The sequence below is a fragment of the Sarcophilus harrisii genome, chromosome 1 (genome assembly GCF_902635505.1).
Source record: "Sarcophilus harrisii chromosome 1, mSarHar1.11, whole genome shotgun sequence".
In the NCBI taxonomy this organism is placed as follows: Eukaryota; Metazoa; Chordata; class Mammalia; order Dasyuromorphia; family Dasyuridae; genus Sarcophilus; species Sarcophilus harrisii.
The window spans coordinates 265,444,178-265,467,993 of NC_045426.1; the positions used below are offsets into that span (position 1 = coordinate 265,444,178).

Consider the following 23,816-nt stretch of genomic DNA (forward strand, 5'->3'; position numbering starts at 1 on the left):
CAGGTTAAAAATTCGGTTGAGCTGAGCTTCATGTTGCCATATTTTATTTGTTGATATTAATTAATTTAAATTAATTAATTTAAAGATCTACAAATGAAGTTTAGTTATACATATTGTAAGTCAGTGTTAAGTTTTAGATAAAAACTTTTTAAAGTTGGCTTAGGGTATTCATAAAAGACATGTTGGCACAACTGCATCCAGAGAGAGATCTATGGGGATTGGATGTAAATCAACACATGCTATGTTCACTTAAAAAATTCTTTTCACTAGACTAGGTATCTTTTCCTAAAGATAGGTGGTTGATTACATAGAATTCCCAATCCCTATATTTTTTTCCACCTGCGTTTTTGATTTCCTTCATAGGCTAATAGTACACTATTTCAAAGTCTGATTCATTCTGTACAGCAAAATAACTGCATGGACATGTACACATATATTGCATTTAATTTATACTTTAACATATTTAACATGTATTGGTCAACCTGCCATTGGGGGGAAGGAATGGGGGGGGAGGAGGGGAAAAAGTGGAACAAAAGGTTTGGCAATTGTCAATGCTGTAAAATTACCCATGCATATAACTTGTAAATAAAAAGCTATTAAAAAAAAAAAGATAGATGGTTGGTGGATGTCTAGTTTAGGGTAAAACTAATTCCTTAAAAAATTTTTTTTTGTTTTTGTACTACCTTTATTTCTGAATATATCCTTCTTCTTTCCCCTTCCCTCCGTAGTGACTCATTCTTTGTAATAAAGAAGAAAGAAAAAAAGGAAAAAGCAATTTGGCAAAACCAACAAATAGACTAATTGTGTCTGACAATGTACGCAGCAATTCATAACAGTAGTTCCCCACCTCTGCAAAGAAAGGAAGGAGGTACCTTAAAACAATCTTTTCCAGGACCAAGTTGCCAATCAACATATTTCTGCAGGGTTTTTCTCTAATAGACTGAGGCATCATGAGGAGGGATGTTCTTGTACTGGAGCACTTCCTCAGATTGTCATTAATACCTCCCTTTCCTTTTCATGAATAGCATGCTGACCAGCAGTAATATATTTTTTCCACTTGCCAATAACTCTCATTAGAGTATGATTTGAGGATAGGGACTATGGCTTACATAGCAATTTGTAACAAGAGAAGTGTCATTTGACATTACTCCTTAAATTATAACTTTTTGTGTTAAAAATAAGATTTATAGTGGATAGAACACCAGCCCTGAAGTCAGGAGTTCAAATGTGATCTCTGACATTTAGCATTTCCTAGCTGTGTGACCCTGGACAAGTCGGTTAACCCCAATTGTCTCAGAGGGAAAAAAGATTTACAGCTGAATAGTATTAATATTCTTTTACAGAGGGAAAACTGAGGCTCAGAGAGTGCAAGTGGTTTGTACAAGATCATACAATTAGCAAGTATATGATTTGAGACTTGAATTCAGGTCCTTTAACTCCAAATTCAAAATTCTTTTCACCAAGCAGAACCAGGAAAACATTGTACACATCAAAAACAAGATTGTGTGATGTTCAACTATGATAAAGTTGGTTCTTCTCACTGATTCAGTGATCCAAGATAATCCCAGTAAACTTTGGATGGAAAACACCATCTGCACCCAGAGAGAGAACTATGGGGACTGGATGTAAATCAGCACATGCTATGTTCACTTAAAAAAAATTCTTTTCACTAGACCAAGTATCTTTTCCTAAGAAGATGGTCAATATGCCCAGTTGCACCCAGAGAGAGAACTATGGGGACTGGATGTAAATCAGCACATGCTATGTTCACTTAAAAAAAATTCTTTTCACTAGACCAAGTATCTTTTCCTAAGAAGATGGTCAATATGCCCAGTGTGAACATACTCCTTCCACAAGCAATGTGACATAGTGGAAATCATAATGAACCTGGAGGTTCACTTATCTCTTCTGACACTAATTTTGTGACCATGAGCCTCAATTTCCTCCTCTGCAAAATAGGAGTTAGCCACAGTATAATGTTTTTTCATAGAAAATGATAACATCTAAGCGGAATTCCTGGCTCTGACACATGTCTGCTCAGTGAATTTTTATATGACCTCTCTGGGTTATACTTTCCCCAGAAATAAAAGAATAAGGTCTATATTTTAAAGTTCCTTCCAGATCTAACAGCAGGAACAGAAACTAACACTGAATGAGAAGTCAGAAGACCTAAAGCTCAAGACTTAGATCTCCTGTTGGGTTTTTCTATTTCCTTTGCCAAATTATTGTAGGATGTGGTAGGATGCCAGTAGGAACTGGCAAATGTTTAACAGGCTCTCCCAGAGGAAAATTAAAGTATAATTTTTTTTTGGAAGCATTCAGGGTTAAGTGACTTGCACATTTAAATGGGTTTCTGTCTATCTCCTTCCTTCCTTCATCAAAAAAGGCCCTAATAATTGTCTGAAGCTACATTTGAACTCGGGTCCTTGTGACTCCAGGACTGGTGTTTTATCTACTGTACTGTCTAGCTGCCCCACAATATGCTTTTAAGTTTTATCCATACTAACATAATTTTTTTTCATCATTAATAAAAGCCTAGAAATCTGGGGCAGCTAGATGGTGCAGTGGATAGAGCACAGACCCTGAAGTCAGGAGCACCTGAATTTCAAATGTGGCCTCAGACACTTAACACTTATTAGTTATATGACCCCAGTGGAGTCCCTTAACTCCAGTTACTTTGCAGAAACAAACAAAAAAGAAAAGAAAAGAAACCTCTAGAAATCAACCAAACAATTAATCATGCCCTTATTTATAGTGTTTGCCAACTTATGAGACATAACTGCACTAACAATTTAACAACCAGCTCTCCAAATTTGGTATGGGCTGGCTGCAGCACTCCCCTAGTAGTGAGTAGACTTCAACTCATGTCTCCTGAATACAAACCCAGTCTTCTTGCCATCTCCTCACTTAAATTCCAGAGTGGAGAATCGTTTCTTTGAATAGCAATTGTTTGTTGAAACTACCGTATCAGGCACACACTTTAACAAAACCCCAGAGCTCTAAGCCCCTAAACCAAAGGGCTGTCTATGAGCTGTTTAAATGGCAGGATTTCTACACTCCAGCAGAAAGCTAAGTTCCCAACTGTGGCAGACTCCTTTTTATAGCCTCTGGCTCCACCCTAATGAGCAATTAACCCCAGCTGAGCCCGGCCTCTGGTAATAATGCCTCCCAGAGAAGACACCTGCTCAGGGTTTTCTCCTGGAGCAGAGGCTGGGCTGCTTTCTGTTGCCAACTACAGGGTGGGTCTCTGTCTATCTCCTTCCTTCATCAGTGGGCGGGGTAGCTTTTCAAGTCTTAGCAATGAGAGAAATGAAACAGCCCTCAATGAGGTACTGCTTTTCTTAAGCAAAGAAGGAACCCAGGTCTCCTTTCAAAAATGCATTCCTAAATCTAAGGAGGGAAAGAGTGAGCCAGGGTGAATACTTGTGTTAGAGGTGAAAGGGTAAGATGGTGGGTCATTACCTATAGCCATTTACAGTATAATTGCAAGTCTTGTATTAGAGCTCTTTAAACACACGAAGGACCCAAGTATACTTTAGGGAACTTCTCATTTCTCTAGCTCATTAGCCCATTCGAGATAATTTGGGAACTTCCCTATCTGACATTACCATCAGTATCCCAGGCTATGGTAATTAGCTCCCCTTACAAACATATAGATTGGCAAGGCATGAATAGGTTTATTTGCAGGTCAAATGAAAGAAATAGAATTTGTATCAGAGCCCACTGAAAATGATACCACCTATTCATAAGAAACCTTTTTCTAGAGACCTCTGTCACTGGAATTATTGCCCTGGGTAGATCTCTAGTTGGAAAAATTATTTAATAGAAGAAATATAATAGACACCAAGAGCAATAAATATGAAATAGATTTGGAAGAGTATGTAGGTTTTAACAATTAATGATGGAAAGGACAAGTTCTCATATTAATCACGAGAAAGGGAACTCCCCCATGAGGTTTGGAATATGCCCTTAGCAGAAAGGCTAAATCTGTAGAGGAGTTTAGCATCCTAAAAGAGTTAGCTATAAGGAGAAAGAATAGGAGACATATGTAACGTGGAGAAAGGTGAGGGGAGAGACTCCAAGAAGTAGAGCTTGGTGGTGGACTGACTGAAAGGGATTCATCAAAGATGGCATGTGCCATGGACAGATTTATAAAGAAAACTGAACCTCAGGGGTTTAACATAACTGATTAAGGGATATTATCTGACATAACCAGACATAGCAAGGCAGGGATGCCCATGATCTCCACAGGGTGGGACTTTGGGGCTAAACTGATCTCCTTCAGTACCCTTCCCTATCTGCCCAGGGAGCAATCTCATCAATAAATAATCCATCCAGTAACTACAGCGAGTTACTCAGGTCCTCATCACTGTGAAAACCTAAGTTTGCTCTTTGTAAAGACCTAAGTCACCTTATCCAGATTACAAAGCCTCTGAGATCCAGTGACACTGATCTCTTGACTATTTCTCCAACACAACACTCCATTTCTTAGCTCCAGGCATTTTTTGCTGACTATCTTCCACGTCTAAAATTTTGTCCTCCCTCATCCTATCTCCTATCTTCCCTGGCTTCCTTCAGGTCTTAGACAAGGCCTGCCTTCTCTGAGAAGTGCTTTCACAAGCCTTCTTAATCTTAGTGCCTTCTCTCTGAGATTATTTCCAATTTATTCTGTCTATATCTTATTTGTACATATTCATTTGAATGTTTCCTCTATTGACCATGAGTTCCTTGAGAGCAGAGACTGGTCTTTGTACTTTTTATTTCCCCAGTGCTTAGAACAGTTTAGGGTACAGAGAGGGTGCTTAATGAATGTTGATTAGGTTGAATTGGTTTCACCAGGTGGCCAAAGGGAGTGATACATAGTAGAGGTTAAGAATCTCAAATGTAGAAGAATCCACCTATTACACTTCATTATTTTATACCATATAGACAAAGGAACAATGTCAGAGACCATTGGTAAGCACAGTGAAGTAGGAGACAAGACACCTACCATTATTTAGTTCATCTCTGCCACTAGTTTGCCCTCTGTCTTTGAACACACTATTTCAGATTTTAGTACCTTAGTTTCCTTGTCTGCACAATTTAAGGAGTTATTGACTGGATGATTAGTGGGAAGAAAGGAAAGAGTAATAAGAATAAAAGAAAATTTGTTTACAGAGTACTTGATTGTCAAGTTCCAGGAATCAAGAACCATATGCAAGCATAGAGTGAAAGACCTAATATATATCTAAGAACTGAAAGGTTTCCCCCTCCCAATTTTTTTAGTTTATGTGTCAAAATTTTATGTCTTATATGTTTATGTATTCTTATCTACAAAATGGCTGTGAAATTTTTTGTATTATCTAATAGGTGCTGTGAGGAAAATGCTTTGTAAACCTTAAAATCTAGAAAAATCTGATTTAGGATTGTTATTTTGTATGAAGAAAGGCTGAATGAGAGCTATTAGAAAAACAATTGAATTCAGATTTAAGTATAGTAGTTCAGTAATATAATTTTAGGGGAGCTGAAAGTCCTGTCCTCCCTACTCCTTAAGTGTTGACCCCACTGTTTTTGAAATGCCAAACATAAAAATCAGTCAACACAAGACATTGTGTTAAGAAAGACTTCATTATCTTTTTCATAGCGGTAAGAAACTGCAAACTGAGTGGATGCCAATTAGTTGGAGGATGACTAAATAAGTTATGGTGTATGGTATATGAATGTACCATATTCCATAACAAACGATCAGGAGGATGATTTTAGAGAAGCCTGGAGACACATGAACCGATGCTGAGTGAAGTGAACAAAACTAGGAGATCATTGTACATGGCAACATCAATATTCTATGATGATCAATTCTGATAAATATGATTATTTTAAAAAATGAGATGATTGAGACCAGTTCCAATGATTTTTCTTTTTTTAAAATGGTATGCTAAACCCAATATATGCATACATATTTAGACAATTATCGTGCTGCACAAGGGAGAAAGTGAAGCAAAATAAAATGCAAGTAAACAACAACAAAAAGAGTGAAAATGCTATGTTGTGAACACACTCAGTTCCCACAGTTCTCTTTCTGGATGTACAAAGCTCTTTATCATTGTACAATTGGAACTAGTTTGAATCATTTCATTGTTGAAGAGAGCCATGTCCATCAGAATTGATCATCATATAATCTTGTTGCAGAATATAATGATCTCCTGGTTCTGCTCATTTCACTCAGCATCAGTTCATGTAAGTCTCTTCAGGCCTCTCTGAAATCATCCTGTTGGTCGTTTCTAATATGTATAACATACACTGGATTGCTTGCCATCTAGGGGAGGAAGTGAGAGGAAGGAGGGGAAAATCTGAAACACAAGACTATGCAAGGGTCAATGTTGAAAAATTATCCATGCATATGTTTTGAAAATAAAAAGCTTTTAAAAAGAAAGACTTTATTAAATGTAACTATGTCACCGATTGGATGCAACTCAATAAGCATATAGAGGACTTACTATGCATAAGGCATCATAGGTTCTGAGGATATAAAATGAAAAATAAAAGATTTTTTCCCTGACTTCAGGGAGACTACATTCTACTGGAGGCATAACATAAAATATAGATAAGTAAATTCAAGATAATTTGAAGGGGAGGGGGAGAATACTAAAAATTAGGAAAAGCAGGAAGTTTTCTGTAGGAGGTGGCATTTCAAGTGTGCATTAAAGGAAACTAAGTATTCTCAGAGGTGGACATAAGGAGAGAAACTGTGTTCCAGAAATAGAGAATAACTTTTGCAAAAGCATTGAGATAGAGTCAGAATATTGAGTTTGGGGAGCAGTAAGGTTGCTGGGATGGGACAAAAAGACTGTGTAGGAGAGTGATATGAAATAAGTTTGAAAAGGTAAAATAGAATTAGCTTATGAAAGACTTTTCATGCTAAATTATCTTGGAGGCAATAGGGAACCATTGCAGGTTCTTGAACTGTGCTTTCAGAAACTTATTTTGGCAAATGTATGTAGAATGAAAAGGGGAAAGACTAAAAGTAAAAAGTCCAACTTAGAAGTCATTTCCATAGTCTAGGAAAGATAGTGGATGAGGGTTTGAGGCAGAATAGTAGACATATGAGTGGAGAGAAGGGGAAGGATTCAAGGGATATTGTGAAGAGAGGTTAGGGATATTTTGGCTCATTCAGAGTTTCAGAAAGGAATAATATATCATTGAAAAGCTGCAGTTCTGAAAGGAACATAGTTGTATTGGTTGGACGAAGATTGGAGGCAGGAGACCTCTGCTTACTTTGCCATTAGTAATTTCTATAGTACTGATACATCATTCTGTATCTCTAAGACCCAGTTTTCTTTCCTGCCAAATGAAAGATTTTACTAGATTGATGGTTTTCAATTTTCTTTGATATAAGGATCTTTTTCAACATTAAAAATATTTGTTTTCCCATGACAGTTGTCATAGTTTTAGTATCTGTTAATGGAAAAAAATGTGTTGACAAAAAGCTTACTGTAAACTCAGTAATATTTTTTAAAAAGAATTTGTATATTAAAAATCACAACAGCATCTATTTGAAAAATAGAAATGTATATATGTGTGAGACATTATTCAGTCAACAGGAGGCATGTTTACTTATTTATTGTGAATTACACTGCATATTTTGTTGACTCTAAATAAAAGTTAAAAATGAGAATGTTTACTGTGCATCTATATTTTATGGATTCCTTGCAATAGCTTTTCATCCCATCGTGTATGACCAATGACATGAGGTAGCAGCGTAGAGTAGAAAGAAGACAAAGTCCGGAATCATTTTACTTGAGTTCAGATCTCTCCTTTGATTTTAGTGCCTCTGTGATTTGATCGTCATTTATAATACCTTTGCCACTAGATGGAGCTCTGCATAGAACACTGATCCTATCTTTGGAAAGGCTTAAGAGAAGCTAGATAGTCTGCTGGATGGAACACTGGGCATAGAATCTGGAAGACTAGTCTTTTAAGATTCAATTTCAGCCTCAGACACTTACTAGCTATGTGACTGGGCAAGTCACTTAATTGTGCTTGGCTCGGTACCCTCATCTGAACTGGAAAAAGAAATGACAAAAAACGTCAAATGGGGTAGTGAAGAGTTTGACATTGTTAAAACAAATGAAGAAAAGTTGCATTCTGTGACAAATAACTTAACCTCTGTTGTGAATATCAAATGAGGTAATAATTGTAAAGACCTTTGCAAGCTTTAGTGTGTGAAATAATGTTATTTTTATTATTATTTTGACCTTCATTATATGTGGTTAGACTAGATGATTTCTTAGGACTTTTCTAGCTCTGGAGCTGTGATTATAAGATCTTCAATGCCCCTTCTACCTCTAATTCTATATTTGTGCTATGTCAGGAGAAGGAATTGTAAATGTCTCTGATCTGCTACAGGCAACCATAATCATTAAAGTACTTTCTAAAATGTTTCACAATTTACAAAGCATTTTTGTCACAACAGCCCTATAACACAATTAGCACAGCTATTAATTGTTCCTATCTTATAAATGAGACAAAGAGAAGTGAATTGATTTTCCAAAGGTCAGTAAATGACAGGGACTCGAATCTGGGTCTTCCAACTCCAAGTCCAATGCTGTTTTCATGGTATCATTCAATTTCTTGGCATCATTATTATACAACTAGTAGACCCTGAGAAGACAAACACTCAAGGAAGTCCTCTTGTGATAAGAGTCAAGGGAATACTGATTTCTTTTTTTAAAAAATACTTTGTACAATGACAAACTTAATAGTAATTAACAAAAGCTAGCATTTTCAATCCATTCGATTCAATAAATATGTATTAAATACCTGCTATTTTTCAGGCACTTTGCTAAGCACTGGGGATACAACAACAGATCAAAAGACAATTCTTGCCCTCAAGAAGCTTACAATCTAATGAATTTATATTTTCTTTGTTATATTTACATTATGTATTTTTATAATAGATCCTGTATTTTCCATAAAGATAGCTCAGAGAAAGGGCTATCATACACAATTTGCTTTTGTTTGTTTGTTTTAAACCTTGATAGATCTCAATCATAACTTTTCATTTGTTTTTGTTTCTGGGCTTCCTTTTATTCTCTTCTGTGTATTTTTGCCTGTTTCACTGGCCTGCTTTTTCCTTTCTTTTTTTCTTTTTGTTATATTGATTAGTTTGTTGCCATGTTACCTTAAATTTAAAGATAATACATTTTTCTCTTTGTGTTACTTCTCTCCCTCAAGAAATTCCATTTTCTGGCTCTACTCATTTTCAATGGCTGTGCCCCAAGCCTGGAATTCTCTTTCTCCTCATCTCTGCCTCCTGGCTTTCTTGGCTTTCTGAATCTCAGTTAAAGTCTCATTCTCTACAAGAAGGCTTTTCCAATTCCCCTTAATGTTCTTGCCTTTTCTCTGTTTTGTCCAATTGATCCTGCATATAGCTTGTTTGTGAGTAGTTGCTTGTAGTTGTAGTTGTAGAAGTGACTCCTTCATTAGACTGTGACCTCCCCAAGAACAGAGCCTATTGCCTTTTTTTTCATCCCCAGAATTTATCATAGTGCCTGGCATATAGTAAACATTGAAATGTTTGCTGACAATCTGACTTTATATTCTGGCATTTTTTATGTGGGGATGTTCACTGGATCCTGGACACAAGTCTCTCTGTGTTACCTTGCAGATGAAGAAACATTCTTTGAAAAAATTAAATAAGGCCTTTATTTGATCATCAAAGCTATTTCAAATCTGATGGTGGTGTGCTGTGCTCCTAGACTTATAGGAGTAATAAAATTGTTCACACATCTCTGTTTTTGAATTCTTGGAGAAAGATGCATAACTAGGACTTCAAAATTTCCCTAGGGGCCATTAGGAACCCAGGAAATTATGAGATTAAGGACTATGGAATGTCCAATGATACCCTTGGCATTTCGCCTCCATAAGAAAGGAGCATGTGATAATTTAATATATATATATATATATATATATATATATATAAAATCAATATTTTTCATATTACCAACATTACTTCCCATCCCACCAACCACTTTTCCTCTTTCCATCATTCAGAAATTAAATGTAGGAGTGATTCTTGTTTCCTTTCCTGGTCTACCCTGACATTTTATAGAGAGGTAATTGAGGCCCAGAGAAGGAAAGTAAGTTGTCTGACATCACACTAGTAACAGAATTAAAGTCTCAATCTCCTAAATCAAGGCTTTTTTCATTCTATTTCCTTGCTTTCTTTAATGATAACAGGAATAGTACAGATGATTTCTGTTCTTGGATTCCAGGACCAAGTCAAAGAATTTTAAAAAATTTATTTGATGAAAACCACAGTTTGATGATATACTGAAATATTGAGCAGCATTATGAGCTATTAAAACCTAAGTTGGCTTAAGTAGGGAATGGGAGAGACCTATTTAACTTGGCCATTAGTTTCTTATCCTTTTATTTTAAGTTTTGGCTGCTATAGACAGAGCAGGTGTGCTTAAAAACAGTTTTTCAGAATGCTGAATAACTTGAATTTAGTTTTGAGGAAAATCCTGTCTTTTCAGCTTTTCTTAGAAAAACATACAACAGGATGTTTGGCCATAAGTGGCCCAAATGGCAAGTAGTTTTCCCTATTCAGCATGTTGATAATTGGGCTAATCTGTTGTATTTAAACTAGATTTTAGCAACTAAGCTTTCTGCCGAATTTTTTCTTTCATTGCAAAATTTTCTTTTTGTTTCCTTTTTAGGAAAAAAAAAACCCAGAAGGACCTTCTGAAAGTAACTTTAATGTTAGACCTACCTGTATTCAGCCCCTGACATAAAATAATTAACATTTTTCATATCGCTTTATGTTTGAATAAGGCATCCTTTCTTACCAACATTGTATCACAGTCTTCTTATTTTATAGGTAGTTGGATTTGGTTTCCTTATATTGCTTTCTCAAACCCAGGTTTGATTTCATTTCCATTAAGAGCCAAAGACCTAACCAGATGTTCACCTCTTAATTAGCAAGTATAGTCTTTGGATCTTGGCATATCCTTTACCTGTTACTCGAATTAGCTCTCTAACTTTGGTTAGGTCCAGAACTTCATCTGGATCTTTGAGACCTGATCCAGGCTCTGATGGTAAATGGAGAAGCAATGATGGATAGTCTTTGAAGAGTTAAGCAGTCTCTGCTGGGGGAGAAATGATGTCACCCCCAAACTGGACCTATTTCTGGAACTGAACTATGAAAACACATGACCTGTCTTTATACATAAACGTTGCCAAGTAAAACTGATAAAATATAATTGTTCATAGGGGCCCTAGATGAGTGCTGTTCCGATAAGGAGTTAAACTGTCGTATGTTGGGTAGTATTTGCAGAACTCATAGCACCTACCGCTTTCATGATTTCCTTGGCCTGGGGCGCATTTCCTATGCTGCTCAAATAAAGAGTCCGCACCAGTGGGTACCCCGGCAGAACAATGAACTGTTTTAATGGCCTTATGGAACTTATCTTGAGTCAATAGAAAAGTTTTGTCGTTACTAAGGATATTGTCAAGGGCAGCTGAAACAAGGGCTGCATTCAAGAAAATAGTCATTTGCTTTTTAATGACCTAATAAGCATCACAGCTTCATGTTTTGGATTCGTTTAAAGCCATTTGCTTCTCTGCAGGGCTCATTTTCCATAATTGTGTGTGTAGGAGGGGGAGCACCAAGTCAGATAGAAAATGGGAAATGATATCACACCTAATTTACTTTAGATAGGGATAATACAGAAACTACTTCCTCATCTGTTTGCCATGAAAAAGGAGAGTCTAATTCAGTGCAAACCAATGGAACACTATAGCTTGCATGAGAACTTCCAAATACCTTAAGTAATGCTTTACAGCCTTTGAGGACATCACTCTGAAGCTAAGCACTGAAATAGAACGAGAGAGCTAGAAAGGAACATTAATGACTATTGAATCTGACTTCTTTATTTACAGATGAGGAAGCTGAGGCCCCGAGGGAGGAAGTAATTTTCTCAAGATTCCAACTGTATCAGCATTGGAGTCAAAAGGTGAAGAGCTGTAGATCTTTAAACTTCCCTTCTAGGATCATAACCTGGCCTCCTCTTCTTACCTCTCCAATTTTCTCTCATCTTATTCTTCCATGTATACTCTGAGACATTGCCCTCTTTGCTGCTCCACAAATAAGACACTCCATCTTTCTACTTTGACATTTTCATTGACTGTACCCCATTCCTCAAATTTTCTTCTTCCTCCTCTCCTTCTTCTGAATTCCTTCAGATCCCACCTAAAATTCCACCTTCAAAAAGTCTTTTCCAGTCCCCCATAATTTAAATGTCTTCCCTCTGTCATAACTGTCAATTTAAGATAATTAATAAACAACACCAAAAATAACTGTCAATTTATCATTGATATCTATAAAACTTGTCTTATGGAGTTGTTTGCTTTTGTCTTCCTTCATTAGGCTGCGAACTCTTTGAGATCAGGGATTATTAGTTGTCTTTCTTTTTATGCTCAGCACCTGGTTCATTGCCTAGTCTATAAGAAGTGTTTATTAAATGCTTATTAAGTAACTAACTCATGCCAAAAGGGAGAAACAAAGAATTAGAGCAAATATTTTTAATAGTTTTTGTGCCTTGGACCCTTCTGAAAGTCTGGTGAAAACTAGGCCCTTTCTCGGAATAATGTTTTTAAATGCATAAAATAGAATATATAGGATTACAAAAGAAATGTTATAATATTGTTTATCTATTTTTCTTTCTCTTTCTTTCCTTCCCTCCTTCCTTCTTTCCCTCCTTCCTTCCTTCCTTCCCTCCCTCTTTCCTTTCTTCCTTCCCTCCCTCCTTCCTTCCCTCCCTTCTTCCCTCCCTTCTTCCCTCCCTCCTTCCCTCCCTCTCTCTTTCCTTCCTTTCTTCCATCTGTATCTCTGTATTGGGCAAACTTATTGTTTTATTTGTAACTGGATGGAATCTGATACATAGAATTGCAGGACTGGATTTCTAATAGGTAGTCATTTAGCCTCTGCTTGAAGATCTCCAATGAATGGAAATCCAGTCCTTCAGAAAATGGCCCATTCTCCTTTGAGTTAGTTCTAATTGCTGAAAGGTCTTTAAACTGGATTATGCCTTTCTGTGGCTTCTACACTCAATAGAATTTTGGTCCCAAAGTTGGTATAGCACTTCAGATTCTTAGCACTTTACATATGATATCTCTTTAAATTCTTAGAACCTTCCATATGATGTGCCTTCAGGTTTTTGGGAATAGTTGATTATGTTCCCCTACCTGGTCTTCTCTATGCTAATCATCTTAGATTAATCATATTTCATTAGCACCAAACACATAACAGGAACTTTTAAAATGCTTATTTGATTTGATAAATTCAGTTACAAATCATTTTTTGTTATCAAAAAAAGATTACTTAATAAAGCAGTAAACTTTCTTGCTTATTGCTGAGATATTTTAAAGGTTTTTTTATGAAAGGGAAAATATGGAGGGGCGGGGGGTGGGAAAGGGTGGCACCAATGAATAGAAAGTCTGGCTTTTCAGATTCATGGAGGTGAAAAGAGTCTGTGGATTCTATTCTTCAAAGAATCACAGAGGCCCAAAGTGCAAAAGTTGGAAACAATATCAGAGACCATCAAGCCCAGCCCATATTGGACCAAGAATTATCTCTACAGAGCATGGGAGGGAATTGAGCAGTCTGTTGCATTTATGTAGAGTTCTGTTTGTTGGAAAGTTTTTCTTTATATCAAGCCTAAATTGGTCTCTATAGCTTCTACCCTTTGCTCCTAATTTTACTTTATTTGCCATTTTAGTAATTCTAAATTGAATAAATATAATCTCAGTCCCAAAGCTTATTGATTGGTTTGGGACGCTCTTCTCATTGGTGAAGATCAAGGCTCTGAAACTGTGTAAGAGATGGGAAAGAATTGATAAGAGTAGGAGAAAATAGTTTTTCAGTTCTTATTGAATCATTCAGATTTTTTCGAGAGAACTGTCTGTAAAGGCAGGACAAAAGTTAGATTTGTTGGCTAGTCCCATCCCAATTACTTGATGCTTTAGGATGCCTTTAATTGACTAGGGAAAGAGCCAAGACAAGCCAAAAAATTTTAACACTAACATTTTGAGCAGGGGTTCTTAATCTGAAGCTCAGACTCTGTCTCTCTCTCTCTCTCTCTCTCTCTCTCTCTCTCTCTCTCTCTCTCTCTCTCTCTCTTCTTTGTCTCTCTCTTTTGTCTTTGTCTCTCTCTCTCTCTCTCATCTTTATTTCTGTCCCTCCTTCCTTCCCTCCCTCCCTTCCTCTCTGTCTGTCTCTATCTCTCTGTCTCTGTCTCTCCCTCCCTCTCTCTCCCTCCCTCTCCCTCTCTCCTTCTCCCTCTTCCTCTCTCCCTCTCCCTCCCTCCCCTCCTCCCCCTTCCCCCCCTTCTCGTTTTCCTGTAATGGAATAGACAGCATTTGCCTCCTGTGGTAGTGAATTTTCTGTCATTGGTAATGTTCATGTAGATTCTGGACAGCCAATTCTTTTTTGGCAGATTTTTTTAGAGAAGAGATTAGAGAAGGGAAAGACTAATAGCAGAGAGAACAGTAGGCTATAAAAATAACCCAGGTCAAAAGTAATAAGGGCCTGAACTAGTACAGTGAAATGATGAAAAATTCAGCTATTTTTAATACTGAATATTTCTCCAACTGTTTGGTTCATTCCATATTTCCCTAGAAATGGTTGCATATATATACATACATATATAAAATCAAAGTATAAACAGGTTAATCCCAAAATGTTTAATCTTGTCAAAAGATATTTAATCCATTTTGTTATTTTAAGTGAGTTATGATTTTTCTTATTTTTGTTGGTGATATTTTATCAGAAAGGTGATGATGTTTGTGGGTTTATCTTATATCTTATTTTGCTAATTCATATCAGTCGATTGATGGGTAGAATTGCATTGGGACTGTTTTTTTTTTTTTGGATGTTTGGCATGATTCACTCATGAATTTGGCTGAAAGAGTTTCATTGATTTTTAAAATTTTCTCTGGTTTTCTAAATAAAATGTCATATCATCAGAAAACAGAGATATTTTAAATTTCTTTTTTAACCAGTGCTTACTCTTTTTATTTATTTTTCTTTTCTTACAGTTATGAATAGCATTTGTAGGAATATGTGAATAAAAATGGTGATAGTTGTTGCTCTTTTTTTTAACCCCTTATGGTGAATAGAAAGGTTTTCAAATTTGTCTTAAATGATAAGTTGAATAGTTCTAAGGTTTACCTTAACCTTGATTCTTAAGTTCAAATAAATCTCCTTGCATTGAGAAAAAAAATAAGACAACAACCTTCCATTCTTATGCTGCTCTAGTATTCATCTTTACTTACGTGTTTATGTATTGTGTGCATATGATATGCAAATATACATATTTTGGGAGTTTGCATAAAATATTAGCTCTCAAAATACAAGGGCTCTTTCATTTTTATCTTTATATTACTAGCATGAATCACATTGTCTCACATATATTTGGTACTTATTGTAAGAAATCAAGACTTACTAAGAACTCCATTGACTCACTGATGAATCCAGGAAAAGAATTTTATGTCCTTTGAAGAGCCAGTGTCTAGCTAGTAGGCAGAACCTTGAAGTACAGAAATACAGCCTTTTATTCCCTTTTCTGAAACACAAATCCCTTCTCTGTTTCCTCCATTGGCTATAATAGAGGTTACAGCCTATCTGAAACACCTAATTCCCCCACATGAGCATGTATCTACCCCTGATAACAATTTTCATTGACATTCACTTTTTGGGGGTTATACTTCCCCTCTAATTAAAACTCTCATTCCCTACATTTTGGGTGACCCCAGTCTTTATTTTCCTTTATTCATATTTGGTATGCCCCTTCTACAATTACAATGGTTTCCTTCTATAAGTTTCATTTCCTTCGTCTACCAGCTGCCTAATCTTTAACTTTCATTTCTTAGTTTTCTATTTCATTTTTCTGATTTCCTCCCCATAATGCTGTGGAAATTAAACCCTTATCTAATTCTCACACTTATTAAATATTTTTTAAAATTGAAATGAATTGCCTGGAAGATCATAGAATCCCAAAATGAAAAGGGATCTTAGAGTTCATCTAGTCCAACCCACCGTGAATAAAACTTATACTACAATCTGCACAGCAGTACTTACCTAACTTTTTTCCTAACACCTCCAATGAATAGGAAACTCCTCTCTATCAAGCCAGCCCATTCCATTTTTGGATAGCTCTATTCAGTAAACATTTATTGTAATAAGCATGTCACAAAGTCTTTTGCCTTCTTCTGAGGGTCCACACATTGCTTTGCATCTTGCCCTCCAAGATAAAGCAGAACAAACCTAATTCTTTTTTTCCCATAGTCCTTCAAATATCTTCAGAAAGCAATAGTGCCTTATTCACCTTTTCCTCTGCCAAGTTTTCATCTTTTTAGGTTGTATTCTTAGTTTCTTCACCTGATCCTCAGGCGGAATGATTTTAGGATCTTCTACCTTCCTATATGATCTCTCCTAGATGAAACACTCAAGATAATCAATATTATTCCTAAAATGCTAATTTCAGTTGTGATATGATCACAGAACATGGTTCAATCATATTATCCTCTCTGCAATTATGAATACTACCTTCCTTAGTTTATCTTAATAATTATTTGGATTTTTTTTTGTGTGTTTCATATTACAATGTTGAAAACACAAGATGATGAGCTGAATAATAAACCAGGCTTGGATTCATGAATACAGAAGTTCAAGACTGGCTATTGAAACATGTGAACTGTGTGATCAGGAGCAATTTTTCAGTCCTTCAGATAACTTCCTAAGAATACAATTAATGGAGCATTATAGTGCTTTAAGATTTACAAAACATTTTATACATATTTTTTTATTTGATATTTACAACAACTTTGAAAGGTAGTTGCTACAAGTGTCCTATAAATTATAAATGACTAGTCATTTTGTATCAGGGGAGAAAATTTCCAGTATGGAGATGTGTGCCATGGCCTATTCTTGATGAATTCAAGCTGGCTTTTTATGTATTCCTACTTCCTTTTTTGTTTAGTCATTTCAGTCATGTCTGATTCTCTGTGACTCCATTTGACTTTTTTTGTTGGCAAAGATACTTGAGTGGTTTTCCCCCTTTTCCCCAGCTCATTCTAAATATGAAGAAATTGAGGCAGAAAGGTAATGACAAACGATTCCAGTATCTCTGTCAAGAAAACCCCAAACATAATCACGGAGAGTCGGACCAAACTGGAAAATGGCTTAACTTTCTTGTTCCAGCTTCAGTACTCTATCCATTGAACTACCTAGCTGCCCATCCTGCAAGTGAAATAGCTCTATCTTTTCTGTAAGAGTAAGCTAAGAAACTTTTACACTATATGAAAATCAGGATCAATTCACAACATTCCCTTGGTGTACCTGTCTAGTAATCCTGTCTGGAAAGGGAAATGAGCTTGGTCTATCATAACTCATCCTTGATGAACTCATGCTGGCTCAACATGTTTCTGTTTCTTTTTCTAGATCTTCATTAACCATCCTTTGATTAATATGTTGAAGAATTTTACCAGAAACCAAAGTGAAGCTCATTGGACTACACTTTTCAGACCCCATTCTTCAAGGATTAGAACATTTGCCCTTCTTTAATTGTGTCATCCTTTTCCTATACTCTATGATATCTCCATGATCATTAATGGAAGCTCAGTAATCATGTCCAAGCAATTTTAGACAATCCTCTAAGCTGGACTGGTATCTCAAAAGTCTTAGTGTAGCCTGAAGTTATTAAAATTATTATGCCTAAAGCCTAACTCGAAGACTTGTGAGACGCTCTGTATTCCTTTTGATAGATATGACTTGAACTCCATAAGGGAAGCTGGATGTTCTCTTACTATCTCCCTATTTACTTTATGAATCAACTTCTTCATTTTTGTTCTGATTTTTTTTAGTCTAAAGATCCTTCTCCTTGGCAGAGAAAGGGGAAGCAAATTCAGATCTGACTTCTTTATATCATTTGTTATTGTCAGCCCTCTCACTTCAAGTAATCTTCATATACTTTCTTTGATTATCCACTTTTCACCACTAACATATACATATGAATGCATGTACATACACACACACAAACATACACACATTCTTATTTTTGTCCTTAGTTTTGCCTACTGACTTCATACCATTTTGAGATTTAACACTCTGGACAGTGTTATAATTGTTGGTATTGAGTCATTTTAGTGGTATCTGACTGTGGCCCCAGTTGGAAATTCTGGTTTGTCATTACCTTCTCCAGATCATTTTACAGAGGAGGAAACTGAGGCAAACAAGATTAAGTCACTTGCCCACATTGTATTACCATTTTTAATATAGAAATATTCCCTTACATCAAGTCTAGGGAAATCATTGATGACTCAATTCAGAGTAAATGAAGATTTCGACATTTATTCATTTATTCTAGGGATTATTTTTTGAGTGCCTGCTAGAAAGAAACATTGAAGAATTGTATCATTGTCCCTGCTACCCTAACAACTTTTAGCCTAAGAGGATAAGATGCGTGCAACACTAAGTAATAGAAATGAAAATGTGATCACTATAAAAAACTATATAAAAAGGTTTTATGCCAGTTCAGAGGAGGGAGGAAACATCTGTTTGGAGGACAAAGGAAATCTTCATGGAGATAGTGGCATATAAACTGTGCTGGGAAAGGAAGGTGTTATTTTGGCAGGTAGAAATAGAAGTGGTAAGGAGGAGAATATTCTGAATATAGAGAGAAGAGCATGAATAAAACTGCACGATGGAAAGACTGTCATACATGTTTGGAAAACAGCCATTAGCCTGCCAAATGTTGGCTTTACATGGAGGACAAGTAGGAGATAAAGCTGGAAGGATAGGTTAACTTTTGATTTTGGGAGGGGCTTGAATATCAGACTATGAAAAATTAATCATTTATTCCATAAAGTGAAGCTACTGAGGGATTTTGAGAAAGGGGAAGAGCACAAGACAGAGAAGATGTGTGTGTGTGGGGAAATGGATCATTATTACAGATGTCATAGAAAGAATTTATTTTCACAAACAAGGGGATTGGGTAGCCTTTATGGTCCCTTCCATCTCTGAGATCTCTCCATTGTATGAAGATTCCATTAGCCTGAAAACTGTGTAGAAGATGTGTTAGAAAGGGCTAAGTTTGGAAATAAGGAAGACTGTCTATGAGAGGATTGCAGTGATGCAGTATTATACAGTGTTAGACCTACACTAGACCTACACTATGGGAGAAAGAATATGAGAAATACTGTCGAGGTAGATAAAACTTTTGATTGGATATAAGACAGGAGTAAGAAAGAGGAACCAAAGATGACTTCAGAAGTTTTGTGTATGATGAATTAAGAGGATGATGATATCATTAAAAGAAATGAGAAATTCAAGCAGAACATTTTTTTCCTATAATAAAAAAATCAAAGAATCAATGCAGCCAAATGTTTTCTCCTTTTGATTTTCATTTAATACCATTATGTTAACCAAATTCCTCTCATTCAAGTTTTGGTGATGCTTTATTTAAGTGACTTTCTCATAAAGTCAGCAGTGGTTAGATAAGAGTAGTAGGCCTTAAATCAGGAGGACTAGGCTCTCTTATTCACCAGTTTTGTGGCCCTGACAAAGCAAATCACTTAATTACCTCAGCTTAATTATCTAAAGTTTTTTTTTTTCCTAATCACAGATTGTCACATGATGTTACTTTGCCAATTCTTGCTTTTACTTTTAAATTTAGGTCCTCTATGCTCTCAGCATCAGGCCTTCAACTCATAGCTGCTGTTGGTGTCCATTTCTATCCCCACCCCAATTTATTACTTCAATTCTCCAGACAGACAAACTCATTTAGATTGCATATAACAGTCTTGAAGTGAGGGCCTGAGTTTCTCTCCTTCAGAATAAAGTCTCTACAAAAGATGAGGTACTTAAAGGACTTTTTTGATTGTTTCAGATTCTTGGATGTTTTTAGATAGTTAACACTGCCAGAAACTAATAATCTGATAAGTGGGAGATGGATTGTACTGCTGTTTAAAGACCATATGTATCTATATTTTCATATGTATATGTGCGTATATATATATTCTCATATATACACACATATTCATATACACATGCATATATATTCAATATATAGGTACACACATATACACATATATATACACATGATACAGATATGTAGATACACATATGTTTGTGTGGATGTATATATGTAGGTATTATGTGTACACATTAATACTCTCCTCCCTTCCCTTCCCTAATGTTCTTTGATACTCCTACCTCAAGAAATACCAAATATAATTTTTCTCTTCCTGGAATCTCAAGCTTTCATATTTTTCAAATGATTTTGCTTATATTAGATTAGCCCTTTTTGTCTCCCAGTCTAAACCACCTAATGCGGGATAGTGGAAAAAGTGCTGGATTTATAGTCCAAGCTTCTGAGTTCAAATACCTACTCTCTGCTTACTAACTGGATGATTGTTTTCTTCTAGGCTTTAGTTTCTCCTTTTATAAAATGGGATGGGGGCAATCTAGATCAAATCTTCTTAAAATGTGAGTTCTGACCCTATATGAGGTCAACATAACTGAATGTGGGTGTTGTGGAATTGCGATTTATTATCAATAAATGTTTGATTTGAATACCTATTTTATATACCTATATGCCCATGGCCACATAAAAATTTCTCCTGTGAAAAGGGGTCATGAATGGAAAAAATGAATGGGAAAAAAATAGTTCAAGGAATGGTAGATTGGAGTCTAGATTCTATCATACTACATTTGGTTGAGAAAGAAATAATCTCCACAAACCTACTCTCCACCATTCTTCCTTGATGAGAGTAGTTCATCTCCTTTAACTACTAGAAAATTCCTCTGGGAAAGCTTGAAAATTAAATATAACTCAATATAATGAGTTCTTAAAAACAGCTGTATAGTGCAATGAAGAGTTCCAGGCTTGGAATCAGAAAGAAAAATCTTCCTGAGTTCAAATCTAGCCTCAGACATGTACTATCTGTATGAACCTGGACAAGTTACTTTACCCTGTTTACCTCAGTTTCCTCATCTGTAAAATGAGCCGGAGAAGGAAATGGCAAAATACCTCAGTATCTTTGTCAAGAAAACTTCCAGTCAGACATGATTTAAAAATGACTGATCAACAAAGCACTTTTTGCATTTTTTTTCACTTGGTCTTCATGACAATTCTGTGAAGCATATGAAATTATTATCCCCTTTTATAGATAGAGAGGAAGGAGAGTGAATTATATCTGTAGTTGGGAGTGGTAATGAAAGGGGAGGAGCAGGAAAGTCTTCTTGCAAAAAATAGACCTTGAATTAAGCCTTGAAGGGTAGAGATTCTAAAAAAAAATTTTGAAAGGAGGGAATGCATTCCAGGCATGGGTGACAGGCAGTCTGTGCAAAGGAGACGTGATATAGAATATGATGATAATAAGAGTTGGAGGAAGACGGTGGGGATGAAGTAAGCCAGTTTGACTGGAATATAGGAGGTATAAAAGAGAATAATGTGAAATAAGTCTGGAAAGAGAGCTAGGAACTAGATATGGAAGATTTTATATGCCTGGTTGAAAAATTTCTTATTTAGAGGCAGTTAGGTGGTTATTTGTTGGAATATGGGAACTTGGAGTCAGGAAGATTTGAATTCAAATTTGTTTTTGGACACTATTGGCTGTATGATTCTGTGCAAGTCCTCAACTGTAAAATGGGGATAATAAGCACCTACCTCTTAGAGTTGTTGAGAGAACCAAATCAGATAATATTTGTAAAGTGCCTGGCACATAGTAGGAATTTAATAAATGCTTGTTTCCTTTTTTTTATCCTGAGGGCAAATAGGGAGACACCAGTGCTGAAATACCTCAAGCTTAATATTGTTGTGGCTATTTTACTGTCCTGAATTATTTCCTCCTGTGGTTTAGATAAGCTTGGGCAGGGCTAATATCACCAGAAGCAGATCCTCTGATGAACACCTATATAGATTTGAAAACTTTTGCGCAAACAGCATTGAGCCACAGATCTCAAAAGATAGCCCAAGGAATGCTGAGGGTCTCTGAAACTCTTTTCAGGGGGTTTACAAAGTCCAAGCTATTTTCTTATATTAATAACAGGACATTTAGAATTCTATACATAAATGTTGACTGACATGGTCAACATAAACAAACATTCTTGGGGAGTCCTTAGTAATTTTTAAGAGGATAAAAAAGTTTTGAGATCAAAAAGTTTGAGAAGCACTGACCCACAGGCATGGGTATTGCCATGCTATCAGCACTACCACCTCCCACAGTCATTGGCAGATAGTTGGCCTATATTGGGAAATGACACAAATTGTTTAGCATTGTTCCTATCTGGATAATTTGAATGCCACTATATATATATATATATTTTTTTTTTTCTCAATAAAACAACTGGGGATATCCTATTTTGAAATACTTCTTTTAATTCTAAGATCATTTTTCCTGTGAGCTCTTTTCTTTTATCAGCATTGTACTTCTTGAACTAGTCATTAACTGAGGACTGTGATTTCCCTGTTTTGATGCTGAGAATTCTTCCTTTTCTCGCTGTCATCAAACAACTAATGGAAAAGATCAGTTTTAATCATTTAATCATGCTTCTGTAAATACAAGTCAGTTCTTGCTGCAAGCTTCATTTCTAATTACTTAATTTGCACTAATTCTCCATGCTATTAATTAACATTGCCTAAAAATAACAGTGTCTAGAAAACAAACTTGTCTGCAACACTTTTTATCATTTGAATTTTTTTTTTTTGCGAAAGAGGAAAATCTTCAGCATTTCCAGCTGTTTTACATTTTCCCCTTTTATTTGCTTAGCATTTTGTGCTAAACTTATACATATGTAGTATATGAGAACTTTAAAGAGTATTCTGTAAAGTAATTATTTATAGTTTTAAGATTTTTTTTTTTTTTTTTTTTTTTTAATAAGAAGTGTTTTTCTTCCTCTTGATTCCATGAAATGTATGGCAGGTAAGCTAAGACACACCACAGATAAGGCCAGAGGAGACTGTGACCTTTTACCCTTACTACAACTGGCTCAATAGAAGCCACATGTGTGTGAGATGCTTGGGTCTTGGTCCCCTGAAGAGGAAGGATGGCAAACACACTTGCTAATTATAAGTAATTGCAAATGTGTGTGCCCACATGCAGCTGAACATAGTCCCTCCAGATGATGAGTACATAACTGAGGGAGACAGCTGGCTCATTATATAGCCCATCAGCATTAGCCCGTGGAATCATGAATGAATGGAGCCAAACGTTCGCCAGCATTTTGATGAGTGTTCCAGGAATAGATTCTTCATTCAGTTGTAAGACATGGTGTTCTCTCCTTTTTCCAGATGGAACCCTTTCCAGATTTGCCCAGAAGGCTCACATGGTGACTAATGAAGGATGGAATGGAAAATCAGTCCCTTGAGACAAGGGGACCTTATTCAACAGAGGGGTGCTCTCATTTTTAATGTTCCATCCTCACTTTATTTAGCTGTACTTTTAAGAATCCACTTTTAGTAGAGTACAGTAAATATTCTAACTGAAAAGCAAAAATAACAAAAGCTTAAATGATTTTTTTTTCAGTTTCTGCACTTTTTTTAGGGACAAATAGCACATAAATTGATTAATATAAGATAACAACTGGGTACTTGGTTAATTCTCTGCTAAGGTTAAGGTGAACTCCAGGGGGATGCCACAAGCTCAGCAGAGATTGTCTGTTGTCCTATAGCAGTGATCAATAATCTTTTATAAGAAGAACTAAGTTTCATAATGAAGAGCCTGAGTCCTCAAAGGATCCTGAAATGCCCTCTGAGTCATCAAAGAAAGGTTAG

General features: G+C 36.0%; 1 long non-coding RNA gene across 3 annotated transcripts in view; it reads left to right on the plus strand.

Annotated features, from left to right (window-relative positions):
- The window catches only part of LOC116419733, a 44,464-nt gene extending 20,923 nt beyond the window's left edge, over nucleotides 1-23,541 (plus strand). For all 3 annotated transcript variants that reach the window (XR_004230024.1, XR_004230026.1, XR_004230025.1), the window contains 2 exons: nucleotides 11,923-11,996; nucleotides 23,334-23,541. This is a non-coding gene — a long non-coding RNA (uncharacterized LOC116419733). The remainder of the gene's footprint in view (nucleotides 1-11,922; nucleotides 11,997-23,333) is intronic.
- The last annotated feature ends 275 nt before the right edge of the window (nucleotides 23,542-23,816 follow it).